This window comes from Protopterus annectens, chromosome 14.part0 (assembly GCF_019279795.1).
Source record: "Protopterus annectens isolate FY-2018-M chromosome 14.part0, PAN1.0, whole genome shotgun sequence".
Taxonomy (NCBI): Eukaryota; Metazoa; Chordata; order Ceratodontiformes; family Protopteridae; genus Protopterus; species Protopterus annectens.
In genome coordinates this window covers 127,522,752-127,539,449 of record NC_056748.1, presented here as the reverse complement: position 1 = coordinate 127,539,449, position 16,698 = coordinate 127,522,752, and the positions used below count along the sequence as shown (strand labels likewise).

General features: G+C 41.6%; 1 protein-coding gene across 2 annotated transcripts in view; it reads left to right on the top strand.

The window, feature by feature from the left end:
• Window positions 1-16,698, top strand: part of GPAM (glycerol-3-phosphate acyltransferase, mitochondrial) — a 921,522-nt gene that overhangs the window by 14,563 nt on the left and 890,261 nt on the right. Inside the window, exon 1 of one of the 2 annotated variants that reach the window (XM_044055838.1) lies at window positions 883-936. The exons of the other annotated variant lie outside the window; for it this stretch is intronic. The gene's annotated coding sequence lies outside the window, so the exon portion shown is untranslated. Of the gene's footprint in view, window positions 1-882; window positions 937-16,698 lie in introns of those variants that run through there. 2 annotated transcript variants of the gene reach the window in all.

Below are 16,698 nucleotides of genomic sequence, written 5' to 3'. Positions count from 1 at the left end.
CTTTTACCTTGCACTGAATAGCCATTTCTAGCCCTTCAAGCATCCGGCCAGTTCAAGGCAATATTCTCTGAGTAGGCGTGGAAGGATAGACTGTATACAGTATAAAAAAAAAAACCATTGTTTTGCGCTGAACACTCAAATGTTTGCCCAGCAGCTGCTTCTTCAGTTGTTTTTTTTTTTTTTTTAATAGCTGTACTGGTGGCAACTCTCATCCATAATGGGAATGAATTGGTCCCAGCTTTACAGTGCTCATCAGCAAAAAAAAAAAAAAATTTAATAATGTTGGTACATATTCACAATTGATGTTACTCAATCTTAGTGGGGTGGTAGAAGGATACTTCCTTACCCCTGTAGTTAAACAGTACATGCTGCAGAATGAGACTTTGTTCATTTGAGTCCAATAGTATGAAACTTGAATAATTATTGCAGATCAAGGCATCAGATTTCTCTTTTAATGTTCTTGGACTGGCAGCAGATGCTTAGGGGTATGTGTTTCCTGGAGTGTGTAACTGAGTTAAAGAACCGGACTGTCTTATTTAGGCACTTTATCCTTTTAACATTCCAAGAAATCACTTTGCAGGTAGGCAGGTATGAAAACCTGAGAAAACGTGACTGCCTTGTAGCACACCGCATACTTCATACCTCCCAATTTGAAGGCATAGAAAATCTGGACAAAGGCTCTTGAGAAGTAGGTACATTTGACCAAAAATCTGAACAGCTAATTAGTATGAAATGTACATAATTAATAGCATAACTCCTCACATATCCAACAGGATTCTGGGATACAACCACACAGATGCTTAAAAAACAGAAGTCCAAAATGACACAAAATATAACCAGAATAATCTTGTTGATGCAGAAACGCAGAACATGGCTTCCATGATGTGTACCTGACCTGTACAGCACAGCTGAGTGACACTGCAAACAAGGCAATACGTAAGTAACAGTACTGCCTGTATACTTCTATGGAAAAAGGTAAATCCATTTAAATACTTACATGTGACAATAGTGTAGTATCCGTGCGTGCTGCTTTTGTTCTGCTAAGTTAGATAGAAAAAAAAGCATACAAGACTTGTTAGCTGTTTGCTTAAGGTAAAGTAAATTGTATTTAAAGTAACAGTCATTTATAGGCCAGACAAAAATAGGCTTAAGTTGGAAAAGTGAAAGATTGAATGGGATGGGAGCAGAAGAAACCAAAGTACACTGACTGTAGAGAGCAGGACCTGTAGTTTGAGAAAGGCAGATGCACTTTTAATTAAATGAAGAGATGTGCAGTCTTTTGCTGATTAAGCAGTAACATGTTCACACAGCATCACACAGACGCCAGCAGGTAGGAGTACAGGGCAATAGGAGAGGTACATTACATTTTTGTTTACAGCACAAAACTCCACTGATATTAACAGCTGGCAGAGTTCAGGGTGACTTCTGAAAACCGTGCTTGGCTTACCAGGTCTTAAAGATGACTGGATTTATAAATGTATTTATTTATTTGATATTTGTTAACCGAGTTGGTCCAACTGGGTCAGAAACCCATTTTCAGTGGAGAGCCGAGGAGGAAAGCTCCTGTTTATTTAACGTAAATAAATTTGTTGTACAGTAGAATAATCTAATCTAAGTAATACAATTAGAGTGAAATATTATATCCAGGAAATACACAGAAACAAAAAGGAATTGAGCACCAAAATAAAAAAAGATAGTTAGATTTCAGTGTATCATCCAAGGATCATTCATCATAGGTATCCAGACTTCATCCCATCATACCAAAGCAGGACTGCAAAAAATGATGCATAACCCCAGATTCACCACCTTCCACAACCACCATTGCTATACTAAAATGTCATCAGAAAAGACGCCCCCTTTGTCCTAAGTTTTACTGAACAGACTGAAAACGCGCATCTTTTCAAAAGAGCCATTCACAGTATACTTTTCTACTGACTTTACATGTATTACCATACAAAAACATAGTATTTTGTTATCAGCATTACTGCGCAACAGCTGCCTTCTGTAAAGTATGTCTTATAACCTGCACACATCATCATTGCTGATGTCCTTCAAGGATGCATCTGCAGTCCTTCCGGTCACTGTGCCTTCCAAGGCTGCGGTGTCGTCCCGGGTTCAAGGTTCAGGTCGTTCCATGATCGCCTGTTGTCCTCCGGCCAAAGTGGGCCGGCGCCGCTGGCTCAGCCGTCGTTCATGGTGCTGGTCTTTGCGGTTTAAGATTAAGCTGCTGTTTTCGGCACTCCAGCTCAGCAGGTGCCAGCCCGCTGAAGTGCCGGTCGGTTGTGCTCAGTCTTCTACACGAAAGACATCGCTGGACTAGTCTAGACCAAAAAAAGAACTTTCAAAGCAAGGACTCAAAACAAATAAGAAAAACAGAAACTAAACAAATTACTCCCTTGACAAAGAACTCTTAGAATTTACTGTTTACTGGCTACCTTGTCCAGACCTCGAGTGTTCAGTTAGTTTTAGTTTTTACCCTGTTCCGCTGACGAACGCTTTCGCCGGGTTGTTCTTGCTGTTTTTGTTTTTTTCCTTTTTTTTTTTGGATTTTGGCATGGCGTGCATTCCTATGACACCGTTGGATCCTCCAGAAGAGAGAAGACACGGCGCGAAGAAGGTCCAACTCGCGTCCGAACATCGATAAAACCAACATGCGAAAACCTTTCGCTTCGCCCCCGAAAAACGAACGAAAGCAGTCAATCCTCAGCGAATCTTCTACTCCTGAGGCCTTCTCTTCTTGTTGAATGAAAGTTTGAACTACCAATGTGGGTTCCTAGGTTCCTAGATTTATCTGGATTTGTTCCATTGATGTTTACTCCAGCCTGTGGTGCTGCTAGCCTCCTGCAACCATGTCTATAAAGGCCTTTGGCAGAGGCTAAAGCAGCCAAATTGGCTAAGTCTGCACTGCACCCCCCTCCCCCTCCTCACAGCCCAGCTCTATGTCTCAAATGCTTACCATGGCAGAGGATCTCATCTCTTTAATAAGAGGATCCCAATCTCACCCAGACAGGCTCTCTCAAAAACAGAAAAAAAGACCAGAAGAACAGAACCTGAGACAGTGGCCTCAGCTGATTCTTCTTGATGAGACAGACATACAGACCATCCCCCCTTTCCTTTCTACATTGATGAGAGATCGGAGGAAGGAATCTATTCCTTCTGCCTCCACAGGAATTTTTTTTTTTTGGGAAACCTTACATGCCATGAGAGAACCACTCCTTTTACAAGGACTAGCCTATTTTTACCAGTATACCCTGTAGTAGATGATGCTTTTAATGATGTTTTGCACTGCTTGCTGTAATGATTTTTACCTCCAGCCCCTACCAAACCCGCCCCCTAGTTTTTCGGACACTCGGACACTCATCACCACTTATACCACTTATGCAGATGCAGACCCTGAGACCATTTCCCTAGGACCCAAGGCAGGCACTAACTCAAACCTAAAACCCCCAGGATCTCAGGTCATTAAGAATAGGAGAGATGGAAAAAAAGGTAAAACCTCTGCTCTGCTACTCTATCAGCTTTGAATTGTCAATTCCAGGGATTCCAATACCCCAGTTTATGCTAGATCAGTAGATCAGTTAACTGTCTTCTGATGATCTGTAGAATATGAAGAATAGAGAAATAGATGGTAACATACAGCGGGTTAGTAGCAGGTTAGTAACCACTCTTGTGGCTATGATATGCTGGGTTCTTCAGCTAGATCAGCCAGCTGTGAGTAAGAAGAGTAAGAAGGCATGCATGGCTGAAAGAACAGGCCTTACAGGATCATAAAAAACAAAACTACTAGATGCTAAGGCCAATGGGACGCCTGGCAAAAGGCACAAATCCAGGCAGAGTCTCCACCACCCTACCTACAACACAATTACAGTGACTTGATTCCTGACACCGCCTACCAGAACAGACAGATTGCACCAGGGCGGAAAAACTAGCCTTATTTTCAAAGAACTGGCATCATATCACAAGAGACAAGTGGATTTTGCAGATTATAGATCACCAAATCAAAAGGCAGCTAAAACAAATAACTCAATTCGACAAAATGAGAGCTGTAGAAAGGGTACCACCCACAGAAAAAAAAGGGCAAAGGTTACTCCAGACTATTCTTAGTTCCAAGAAAAGAAAGGACAACAACACAAGCTGCTGACAGACTTACAAAGGGTCATTTGCTTACTTCAATACTGGTTCCTCATGCAGACTGCATATGAGAAAGCTACATTGCATGACAGCAACAGACCTTACCTACCAAAGGGTTAAAGACATCGATTCTCCTGTCTCTCTCACCACCCTCTAGACAGTTCCTGAGAGGAATTCAAATGTAAAACCTCCTGAAAAGAACCATTGACAGCATGGGACTTGAATTTGGAAACATTGGCATTTGAGAGCACGACCCAGGCCGGCGGGACGCTTTGGAATCCCGCCGAGGCTGGGCTGCCTGACGACAGGACAACCCATTTGTAAGGACTGCAGATGCTATCCTGTTCGGACATCTACATTTATGGTAGGTACAAAACTGTACTTTTTCATGAATGTTTTGTGGGAGGCTGTGTGACACTGGTCAAACATATCAAGTATCCATTTAAATCCTTTCAGATTTTCATTCCCTGAGCTATAATACTGCTATACAACCACCTGTTCTTGGCATCAGTACATACCCTATTCTGCTCCAAAACTTCATCTGTGAACTGCTTATGCCAAAAACAAACCAGCATATCATCTCTTAGCCAGTTAAAACCAAACTATGTTTAGAAAGTGAACCAGTGTTTCCCCAGTCCTTGTTCTATAAGCAACCCCCACATTTTCTAACCCAGTCAAAAGAAAACAAGTGTGTATTGGTCATGCCTGAAATACTTTTCATCTGAGAACTATTATTTTACCGGGAGTCTCCAAACTATTCAATTTCTTTCTACAACTGCATGCCGCCTTTAACCATATACACAAATGGCTTTATATACCATCCTTGCATGAACTAGGACTAAACACCTGTCTCGGGTACTGTCACTGATGCATCCTGTCACCTCACTGCCATTCGAATGGAACACCCCAGCCCCTGCTGCCGACTACTTGTACTTTCCAGCAAACCTCTCTTATCTCGTAGTGCATCCCACTTTGTAATTTAAGATGGTGTGCTACATTTCCCTAGAAATGGCCGATCTCATCACTGCTCTCTTTAAAAATTGAATTCGTACTCGAGGTGTCAGAGACATTCTGTTTCTTGCAGCCATTTGTTTTGTAGTGCCCTGTTTGACCAAGCATTTTTTCCCTTCTGTCTCTTCTGCATTTCCTGCTGCAAAACTTCAGTTAATTAGCTACGAATACCCATTGCTTCCTGTCTATTCTGATTTTCTTTTATCTCCATCTCCTCCATTCCCACACCCATGACTACATCGTCAATCTTCTTCATCTTTGTTCTAGAACCCACGACCGATACTGTAGCATCCGTTTTATATTTTGTATCTAGTACTTGTCAACATGTGCATATGTAGCTTCCCATATTCCTTGGCTTTTAAGCCCATCCTTAATTTCTGACAGCCTTCTTCTTTCAATTGTCTGTGTCAGGACTGCAGGCATGGGTTGATGACACAATAACTTTCAAGGGGGAAACGTGTTAACAAGTCATGATTTTAAAGGGGCCTAAATGTGAACAAGTACCTTTTCATTCATTACACCTCCTTACTCTCCCCTCTTCACTTATTTCCTTACTGCTATCAAATTCTCTTTCCAGACTTTCTCTCTAACTATACCATAAAGTAATTGTCATGTACCTTGAATAGATTTTTAACTAAAGTTGTTAAATTATGTTTAATTTGTTATAATTTAAACTGCAGATATTTTTTGTTTTATTTTTGAATATTGTAAAATAGTTTTTAAAATTTTTGTAATAATTTGGAGTTTTTCTCCCAGAACCTCCATTGAAAATGGGTTTCTACCCAGTTGAAATTTCCTAGTAATCAAATGTCAATAAGTAAGTAAATAAATAAATAGACATTCCTAAACTGTAACCTGGAATACATTTACCTAACAGTTTCAAAATGTTACTCCAGGAAAAGCAGTTGTTATACTGGCAGTACACCAACACATTTACCGGACATGCCTGTTATTTCAGGTACAGCTAAGTTTTAAAATGACTGCGAAGCAGTTTGTGTATTAACAAGAAGTGAAGTGTTAACAGACAATCAGTTGAGATAGAGAGGTGGTGTTGGGAAAAGCTTTAGGTTTTATAGACTGAATGATGTTGAATGTATGTTTTTTTTTCCATGAAAAAAATTGTAGCAATTCATTTAGATTAATAAATAACAACAAATGCCGATCAAATGTTTTTTTTTCTTCAAACGACCCCAGATTCCTGCATCAAATTGAAGATCACTCTATAGTGGGGGAGGGTAAACAGAAATTTATTAGCGCCCTGCTCAGTGATGCCACTATTAGTCAAACAAGCACAATGCTTCAAAAAATCAGGATAGTTCAGAAATGTTGTTTCAGGGGTGCAAGCTTTCCCACCCCTACATTTCTAAATGTAAATATCTGAGATTGCACAGCAATGGAGGTGGTAAAATCTTCCTTACATCTACAGCAGTCTTGCTTTTGCAAACTGTTGTACACACACACACACACACACACACACACACACACACACACACACACACACACACACACACACACAGTTGAAAGTGACCCTTCCTTCCTGAGGTCATGCTACTTGTGGGTACAAAAGCTCTCGGTAATCAGCACCTGTTCGTGCTGGTCCATCTAGCGTTTACATATGTGTTGAAACTAGTTTGGGGATAAGTTTAAAGGAAACTTTAGTCAGTTACAAGGACTATTTAGTTAGTATTATCCCTGAAAGGAAAGGAAGTAGCTTACTTTAGGAGAGGAAAAAGTTGCTGTTTGAGGCCTTCCTTGAAAGGCTGCCAAAGCTGTAAGGCTTTTTTAAGGACATAGGGGTCAAGAAAAAGACTATGGCCGGTAGCAGATTGATATGTATGTGTGTTTTTGCTTTCCATTGTCATTAAATCAATCAAAAAGGAACTGTTGGTGGCTTGGTTAGGTACAGAAGTGATTCCCTTGCTGTTATCAGAATACAGCTAAACTAATGTCAACCAAACATTCCTGTAATTCGAAGGTATGTGAATTAAAGCAAAACATCCCCGCCAGTCAAATGGAGAGCTGTATATTAGCAGGACTCCAGTTAAGCATTGTATGGTCCCATTCCCAGCAGAACCCCTCCAAGGTAGCATTACTGAATTTTATAAGCCTGAACAACATGTCTGAGCTTGGGGCCTTTCTTAACTGTAACGTTTGTGTAGTTAAACCTGGTTACAGAGTAGCAGTAGCAGCTTCTCCATTCCAGGTTGCAGTGCTTACCTTGCATTCAGATTGACCTGTATCTGTGAGTGAGCACCCATATTTATTTGTAACCCCATTGCCTCACAAAGATTCCATGTAATGTAAATCTGGAACTGGTCTAAGTTGTAGTGCCACTCAAAATGATCACATTGCAGGAAATTGTAGTGTCCCCCCCATCTATGGCCGCTTCAGAGCATGCACAAGGCCTTAACCAGTTAGAAAAGTTAACCATTGAACCAGATGCATTTCTTACGGAGAAGTTCAGCTATGTACTCCTTAACTAAGAAAAGTTTTGCTACCAATAAAAAATATTCCCAGAGATTTCTGCACTTTAATATCAGTGCACTTGAAGACATTGTCCCCCTTGAATAGGTTAATTTTGGGTCTGTATTACCTTATCGAAAGCTGATAAGAGCGAACACTCTTTGATCGACCCGTAAATATCTAACAAACTAAACACATAACAGTGATTTTTTTTTTCCCCCAGGGAAAAAAAATTGCAACACCATTTTCGGGCGTTTGTCATTTCCTCCACTGTGGTGCGATCTTGGACTTTGTATATTTAAGTAGAGGGCGTATGGTGGGCACATCCCCCCCCCCACATCAGGGGGTGTGGGGGCAAAGCCCCCCACTTTATGTTGTATTTCCTTTTTTTTCCCGGGGAAAAAAATCGCTGTTTCATGTCTTTGCTATTTAGTGCGTTTGATATTTAGGGGTCGATTTAAAGAGCGTTCACCCATCAGCTTTCGATAAGGTAATATAGACCCTTAATTCTGAATAGGTGTAGTTATCTTCCTTTAAAAGATCATTTTTCTTTTCTTATTTTTTTTTTTTATTTAAAATGAGGTTTGCTTAAGCCACATCTCTAAGTCTTGCAGGATGTGGTGTGACACTAGGATGCTTTTTGTAATTTAGAAAGTGAACTTATCCTGTCCTTTTTTTTTTTTTTCCTTTTCCTTCCAGAAGATGGTTAGTGAATTTTACAGTTTCAGTAACATGTTACTACTTGAAACTGTGTTGGGTGCCCTTAAGCAGGTCAGAGTACATAAGGAAGAAAGCAGTTTGTATGCTACGTTTGTATTGAAACTTGGCCAGTTGACTAAGCAGCGATATGGGCTTTTTACTTTCCACAGTGTTTTAGGCTTTTAATGTATGGGCACCATTCCAGGTTCTTTCCAGCAGTAGAAATACTCCTATTAAGTTAACTGATAAGTGTATCATGACTGATCTGGGAATTATCCTGGCTGTTTTAGGTAGAAGATGTGGCAAGTTGTGCTCTGTTATGGCATGTCAACACATCTTTGTTGTGTTACAAGCCTTGTATACCTGAAAAGTTCCAGTGTCATAGTTTTATTAGACTAAACCTTTTGTTCAGTGTTGACCTGAATACAAGTGTTAAACTCGCACAGTTATTTGTCTTATTTAATATGGTCATGAAAACAAGTACTAAACTTTCACAGCTGCTCATTTTGTGTAATGTAGACATAAACACAAGTGTTAAAGCTTAATGCAGTTCTTCATTTTGTGTAATTACACAATACTCCATGTCTGAGTGTGGGTATATCAGGATTTAGCCACAGCTGGTGTAGTTTGATCATGAAAACAAAGCCTGAGTGATGAAGCAGAGCCAACTGTGGGTAATCTATCTGTCTGTCACAATCTATCCTTTGTTGACTGGGTTAGCCCCACTTGGCTAGTAGCCTCTTTTCAGGGAAGATCCAAGATGGTATTTATACTATTAGGGGAAATTTAGCCAGGGCATCTGGGAACTTCCCTTGTTCTTTTCAGTAGGTGCTGTGGGATCTTTTACATCCCCCTGATGTACCACCAACTCAAGCAGATGGGGCCTCGGCTTAACAGTTCATCCGAAAGATGGCACACTCATGAGTGTGGCACCCCATTTATGCTGACTGCTGTCAGTAATCTATTTACTTGGGTGTAGGAATAGAGCCCACAGCCTTTTGTACTAAAGGTGAATGTGCTACCTGTTGCTCCACAGATACTGACTAAATCCTGATATACTCACATACAGGAGTGGATTATTGCTATTCTACAATAATGTTATTTAAGCATGAAATTGCTTACTGTTTTAAAGTTTGTATAAGTGTGTTTTAGTCTCCTTTTGCATTGTTTTCTCTTTGCTGACATACTGTGCATGCATATGGGATGTATGTTCCCACACTTGCGCAGTACATCAGCGAGTGCAAGAGAAGCAGTGGAGAAAAGGGCATCTCCATTGCATTTATTTATCTTTTCATAGGTTCATAGGGGGGTACTAGGCTATCTGCCCGAAGGCATTTATAAGCCTAGCCAGAATGTGTTGGCTTTTGCCGTTCCCTTAGATTAGTTCCTTGTACCTCTGTCCAGCAGAGCCACTGAAGTGATCCCCGAGGTAAACTTTCTGTTTCCCCATCCACTCGTAAAGGTCTCTTTTGAAGAGTGTTAGCAAGGAGCTCTGCCTAATGCAGATTGGGATCTTGTTCCAAAGCATGGCAAGTCTCTGGGACAGGAATCTATCCCTCCAGCACATCCTATTTATTGTTGTGGTAAGGTTTAGATCCCTAGAGCGTGTGGCTCGAGGGGATAAGGTTTTCTTTAGGTGGAGCATGTCCATCAATTCTGGGTTGGACATGGCCTTGTATGTCAGGCAGAGATCACCTCTGAGTAGGCGGTATGCAACAAAGTACAACTGGAGTTTCTTCAGTTGAGCTGCATAGGGCATCTGTTTGAGGCCATTGATCCTCTTGGTGAGGTACTTCTGTGGTCTTTCCAGCTGTTGCAGGTGTCTTGTAAGGTACATCCCAAATGGAGCATTGTACTCTTAAGATGGGTGTGATGAGTAGAGGGGCACAATGACCTCTTTTTTATCTGGATGCAAACCCTTTTGTGATTAGGTGAGCCACGTAGAAGGATTTTCTAACCACTTTGGCAATGTGATTATCAAAGGTGAGATTACTATCTACTTGGGTCCCCAGATCCATTATTATGTCTTCCGTATTTAGGGGACGGCCACCTATGTGGTAGTTTGTAGGTACTCTTGTTTTTTCCAAAGGGGATGACTGTGCACTTTTTGGCATTTAGCTTGAGGCCATGATTTTGACACCAGGTATCCGTCTCAGTGAGACCCTTTTGGAGGATGTCTTTGTCAGCCAGAGAGTCAATTATAGCCCCTAGTTTACAGTCGTCTGTGAACTTGGTCAACCATAGTCCTCCTGTGCTTGCCTGTACCTCTGAGAAGTATATGCCGAACAAGAGGGGTCCTAGGACTGAGCCCTGGGGAACACCACTTGTAACCGGTTTAGAGATGGACCTAGCTCCCGCAACTGTCACCATGTGGGTTCTGTCCATGAGCCAGTTGGCAACCCATCTTGTGATGTAGGGGTTTATGTTCAGGCTGGTGAGCTTGTCTATAATACCAGAATGGGGAATGGTGTTGAAGGCCTTAGCGAGGTCTAGATAGGCTGTGTGTACCACCTTTCCCTCATCTATAGCCTTGGTAACTGTCTCAAAGAAGTCCACCAGGTTTAGGAGGCATGATCTGCCCTTAACAAAGCCAAACTGGGTAGGGTCCAGTGTTTGGAGGCTCCCAATGTCTCTGTTAATGAGTTCCATGATGATGCACTCCATAGCCTTGCAGACCAAGCTAGTCAGGCTTATAGGGCGATAGTTCCCAGGGTCTGTTGTGGATCCACCTTTGTGGAGTGGGATAACTGTTGCTGTGCGCCACTCTATGGGTGTTTAGCCTGTGGAGAGGCTGAGGTTGAGCAGTGTGTTTAGGTGAGGGGTTATTTCATCTTTGAGCTCGTGTAGTATGCAGCCTGGGACACTGTCCGTTCCCATTGATGCTGAGTTTTTGGCTTTGGAGAAAGCTGTTTTAACCTGAGTGTCTGTGATTTCAGGGACTCTACATTCTTCTGGTATGGTTATGGGTCCTTTTGGGGGTGAGATGGGGGTGAAGTTTGCGCTGAAACTGTCTGCCAGGATGTTGGTGATATCGGTCGGTTCAGTGTATTTTGTGCCATTCTGCACTAACTCCGAGCAGATCTGAGCATTGCCACTTAGATTCTTGACATAGCTAAAGAATGCCTTGTGGTTATCTTTGGAGTCCTTGACAATTTTTCTTTCAAAGCTCACCTTGGATGATTTTATGAGGGATCATAGTTTCTTGCTGATACTGATCGAGGATGTCTTCCCATCTTGGGATTTTACTCTTTTCTGTACTAGTTTCCTCCTTCTATTGTAGAGCTTATTTATGGCAGGAGTCCACCAGACTGGTTTCCTTTTCTTGGAGGAGTGAGCCTTGGTTTTGCTTGGGATGGCATGATCCATGCATTCTTGTAGCTGCCCGTAGAATGCATTAGTAAAGGATTTTGCAGCTTGGACAGTGTTATCCTTCAGAATGGGGGCTTTGAAACTTTCCACCTCGGTCTTAAGTAACGTGAAGTTTGCTTTTGAAAAGTTTTTCATGGTGGCTTTCTTGTCCGGGGGAGGGGGCGGAATATGGATATCCAAAGTGATTTGTTTATGATCAGACCTAACCAGCTAGGGGTTGACCTCTGGTGTGGAACACCGATCACCCATGGTGGTGGTGACCAGGTCCAATATGCTTTCACCTCTGGTGGGAGTGTTGACCAGTTGAACCAGGGCGTTTGAGTTTATAAATTCTAGGAAAGGTTGGGCAAGGGAGTTAGTACTTGAGTAGTTCTCCCAGTTAATATTTGGGTAATTGAAATCACCCAATATTAGGGTGTTTGGCAGGACCTTTATGTTTCCCAGTGTTTTCAAAAACGCGGAATGGGGGTCCTGGGACATGGTGGGTGATCCATAGCAAGCTACAATTTGAATTGCAGTTTTGCCCATTGTTAGTTGCACGTGGATGATCTCTGACGCATCGTGCTGTGCCACTAACCTGGAGGTGTGGGTATCCTTGATGAATATGGATACGCCTCCGCCTTTTGTATTTCGGTTTGGGTTCTGTGGCCAAAATGTATGATATGAGTTGTAACCTGGTAGTGCTGGTGTGTTCTCTGGAGCCTTAAACCAGGTTTCTGTTACTTCACATATATCGATTTTCTCCATACTGAGGAGTGCCTCGAGTGTATGCATTTTGAGGTTTAGACTTCTGGCATTGAGTAGCATTACCCTCTGTTTTTTGTTACTTGTGCTATTTACGGCGGTGGGTTTGTCTTTTGCGCCTTGCCTAAAAAAGGCACTATGGGGGTGGCAAGAGCCTTGGCAAGTATTTGAAAGCATAAGGGTGACAGGTGCAAGCCATCTCTAGCGAAGCAGCGTGGCTTGTCAAGCATGTCATCCCAGGCAGACAGACAGACAGACACAGGATCCCCTTTGAATGACACCAGAAACTTAGCCAATTGTTGAAATCAAGAATTTTTTCTTTATACCGTGGTATCATTCTTGGTGAGGGAAGGATGCTGCTCACGGTCAGGGTCATACCGGCCTGGGCTACATGATCAGAGAGCTCTTCCATGTCTCTCTTCATGTAGTCCAGGGAGGTACGGCTCAGGTCATTCACACCAACATGGACAATGACAGAGTCATATTTGTACTTGTTCTGGAGTGACCTGAGTGCTTGTGTTAATGTGGCGGATCCTGGCACCCGACAGGCAGCTGACAGTAACCTTCTCCTTAGTCAGCCTAGTGAGTGGGACGTCAGTGTGCCGGACTATAGAGTCACCTATTACTAGTATGTTGGGTATGTTATTTTGCCTTAAGGGCTGTGATTGCATGGCACACTGGTTTTGTGAAGTATGTGTTTCATGGTTTGTGTTGGGGGTGGAGGTTGCTTGGATGTTTGCTTTGGAGGTTTCTGTTCATTTTGCAGATTTTTATTTAGAGCCTCCAAATATGTTTTAGTGTATTTATGTGTGTTCTTTGCTGGTGCTGGTTTAATGGGTCTATGTAAGACTGGTGGTGTGATGCAAGTATTTCCCTTCTCCTCTTGACTGTCTGATCCAGTCTTGGGTTGAGAGAGCTTAGCCTCTAGTTTGGCTGTATAACTGCATCTCTCGCATGGATTGGTGTTTGGTGGTAGGAGAAGGGGGTTGACTGTGTACATGAGGCAGTTGTAACATTGCCTCAAAATGCCCAGATTCACCAGTTGGACTGGAGAGTACACCTGAAACTGCACTTTGGACATGCCTGGATAGGTACAGTGAACTGTTTTACTGGATTGCTGGTAAGGTCGAATAGAGAGCCTTGTCCTTCTGTACAGTACAGGAGGGTCTAGTGCTAGGGTTTATAAGTGCTTGCTATAAGTTTTGAGCAAGTGCCGGGCTGAGAAATGAAAGGCTTGAATGCTTAAGTTGAAAGTTTGTCTAGTTCCAAGGGAAAAATTGAAGAGGAGACTTTCTGGAGCCGGGAATAGTTTTACCCTAGCTAACGTGCAAAACCGGGTAAATGTGGTTGTTCAGATGGCATGAAAGTTAAAGTCTTACTAGGGACAGAACGAAAATGTGAGGAAAATCGGGTATGCAAGTCTGGCCATGCAGTGGTACTTACTGACCGAAAAAAAGTCCAGCCACTATATGCTGATTTACAATGTGCACACTGGTTGCGCTGTCCAATCGGCATGCAAATTTTTGAATACTAATGCTCCTTTATTGTATAATATGAAAGAAAACATGCATGTACAAATGTAGCTTTAAAGTAGCTAAATATGCAGTAAATGACTTGGCTAAAGAATAAAGGTGTTTCCAGCAATACGTTTATACTCTAGCACTTTACCATTTTATTAAGTGAACTTAACTGAGCAGATGGCATGAAAGGTGGCTGAGAAAGTAGATTACAAATAGAAATTAGAAATAAAGTGTGGATAACTGTATCAGCATGTTTATTTGTCTGCAGCCAATGCAGTATAAATTTTTTTTTGGTGGTGGGTTCTATTGGTCATAGCAGTAAAGTTCAGCATTACCAGTACTTTCTTATGATGCCAAAGTGTAAAATAACAGCTGTTCAAACAAACCACTTCAGATGATAGCGCACAACCTTTTTTGTACCACAGTACCCCTACAGCATTGTTATGTAGCCTTTGCATGCTTGCTGCACACACACACACACACACACACACACACACACACACACACACACACACACACACACACACACATTATTAATCCATATTAAATTATGTGATAATGAAAACTGCAATGGAAAAACTGTCTTGAGCTAGCAAGACCAATACCATTGTTAAATGAACAAAATGTACTTATAGTGCACATGCAGTTCAAGTGACAGACATCAGTGATTGTGAGAGAGTAGGAGAGAGCACCGCACTTCCATGCATGTTCAGGGCACTTGGGGAACCACATTCCCTTATTTCTTTCTTAGTCTTTAACAGATGCCCAAGGCCATCTTTCACAGTGTATGTAAGCTTTTCCGTGAGCTTCAGCAGACTTTGATTGATAGTATGAGGAAAGTGTTATGTAGGTTCATTATGAAGGTCAGTGTGGTGGCTGAGTTTGCATGGAATGTGCCAGACTGATGATGCAAACTGGCATATTTGACAACCATACTTGTAAGTCATTTTTATCTGACAAGACACTTTCTCTACATTTGTTTTCTGTAGCTGTCATTGCAGAGAATGCTTTCTGACTGAAGCACATTGTGATACATTGAAGTATCTTGACAGCTCTGTCATCAGTCAGTGAACATTCTTTTTCTTCCATGTCCCAGAATTCACTGGGATATATGCTTAAGCAGGTCCCTTAACCACGCAGTGCTTTTGGAGAAATTGGGTAGGCTCCTCAGAGGTTTCTGTGGCTGTATGCTTATGAACCATGACCATTTTGTCTGGCAGTTGGGACAGAGGCTTATGGCTGTGAATTATTAACATGCTGCTTTCAGTGGTCCAGGGTTTAATTCCTTCAACCTCCATTTGACAACTACGTGACCTTGAGAAAGTCATTTAACCAGACAGTGCTTTATGACAGTTGTGAAACTGGGCTAGGCACCTTAATGGTTTCCTAGACAGCATGTCTATTAAGTACCTGTAAACTTTCAGACTTCAGCTGTAGTGTCCAGTCTGTAGCAATGTGATTAACTTCTTCCTTCTGACTCATTGACAGAAGTGTTGAGTTCAGATATTGGTAAACTGGATTCCTGATCTAGTACTTATCCAGGATGTCCAGGATGTGGAAGTAGCTCTGTACATTCTCTTCCAGCTGTATTAAATCTTGAATAATAATCTCATGAAAAACATTTGTGCCAAAATCACTTTTAGATGCTTGTGCAAATATGTAACTAGAAGCAGTGGTTTGTATTTCCTGCTTCCACATTACAGTGTTACAGAGGTAGCCATCTGCCTTGTGCGTAACAGAATGCTTGTGTTTCGTTACATAAGTTCAGTGTGTCCAAAATTTCAAAAATGTCAGCAAGATATAAAACTTTACTGTAGCAAGACAGATCACCCAACATTGTTAAGAGTATCTCTGAGGCTGCTCAGTCAAGAAGCATTTGTGAAGCTTATGAAGTTCAAACACGTCTCAGTACTTTTCCATTGGCTAGCCATCTTACTTCAGTATGCATTAAAAGTGTTTAGTTATCAGCAATCATGTCTTTGCATGGTTCTTGAAATAGTCGACACTTTGATGGATGTGTCTCGATATAGTTTACTGCTGGCTGAAACTTACATTCAGCTCTACCCACAATGTCCTGAAAACTTGTTCTTCTTTGAGTATGAAGGCATGAGTTGCAATTATGTGAGGGTTTTGTGGTTTAACAAGACTCATGAACACAAATATTGCTGGTGCACCTTCTGTATTCGTTCTGGATAAGTGGAAAACAGCGAAACACAAATACATCTCCTTTTCCAGACTGAATAAGTTCCCCACAAAGATTGTTCTGTTCCTGTAGCACCATTCGAATACGTAGAACATTTATCAGCTGTACCTTTCTGCTAAAGTTGTTAGATTCATTAACTTGCAGAGCAAACTGTCAGATGGTCTTTGTTAGACAGCAGACATTATTGTTATTATCATCAGGCATTGTTTCAATTCATCATGGGATCAGATGATTTAATAATGACATTTTTGCAATAGCTTTTTCAGCATCTTCACCAGACATTGTTTTTGGTCATAAATCTACAAGCAGGCATTATTAAGTTCCTTATGATAGTGTGTTGTCATTGATTTGACAGTAGTCAAGTTCTGCTACCTGAAAACTGTCCTGTTGAGCTTTGTTTGTGACACTGGCATCCCTTAAGTAGAGTTGTGCTTGTTTCTTCTGTAGGTCATGTAAGTGTTTAAGTTAGTTTAATCCATCGCACAAAAAGCCTGATGTTTTATTTGCAGATGATGCTGACATTTGATGGCACTATGGCTTTGTTTGACAATAGCTCAT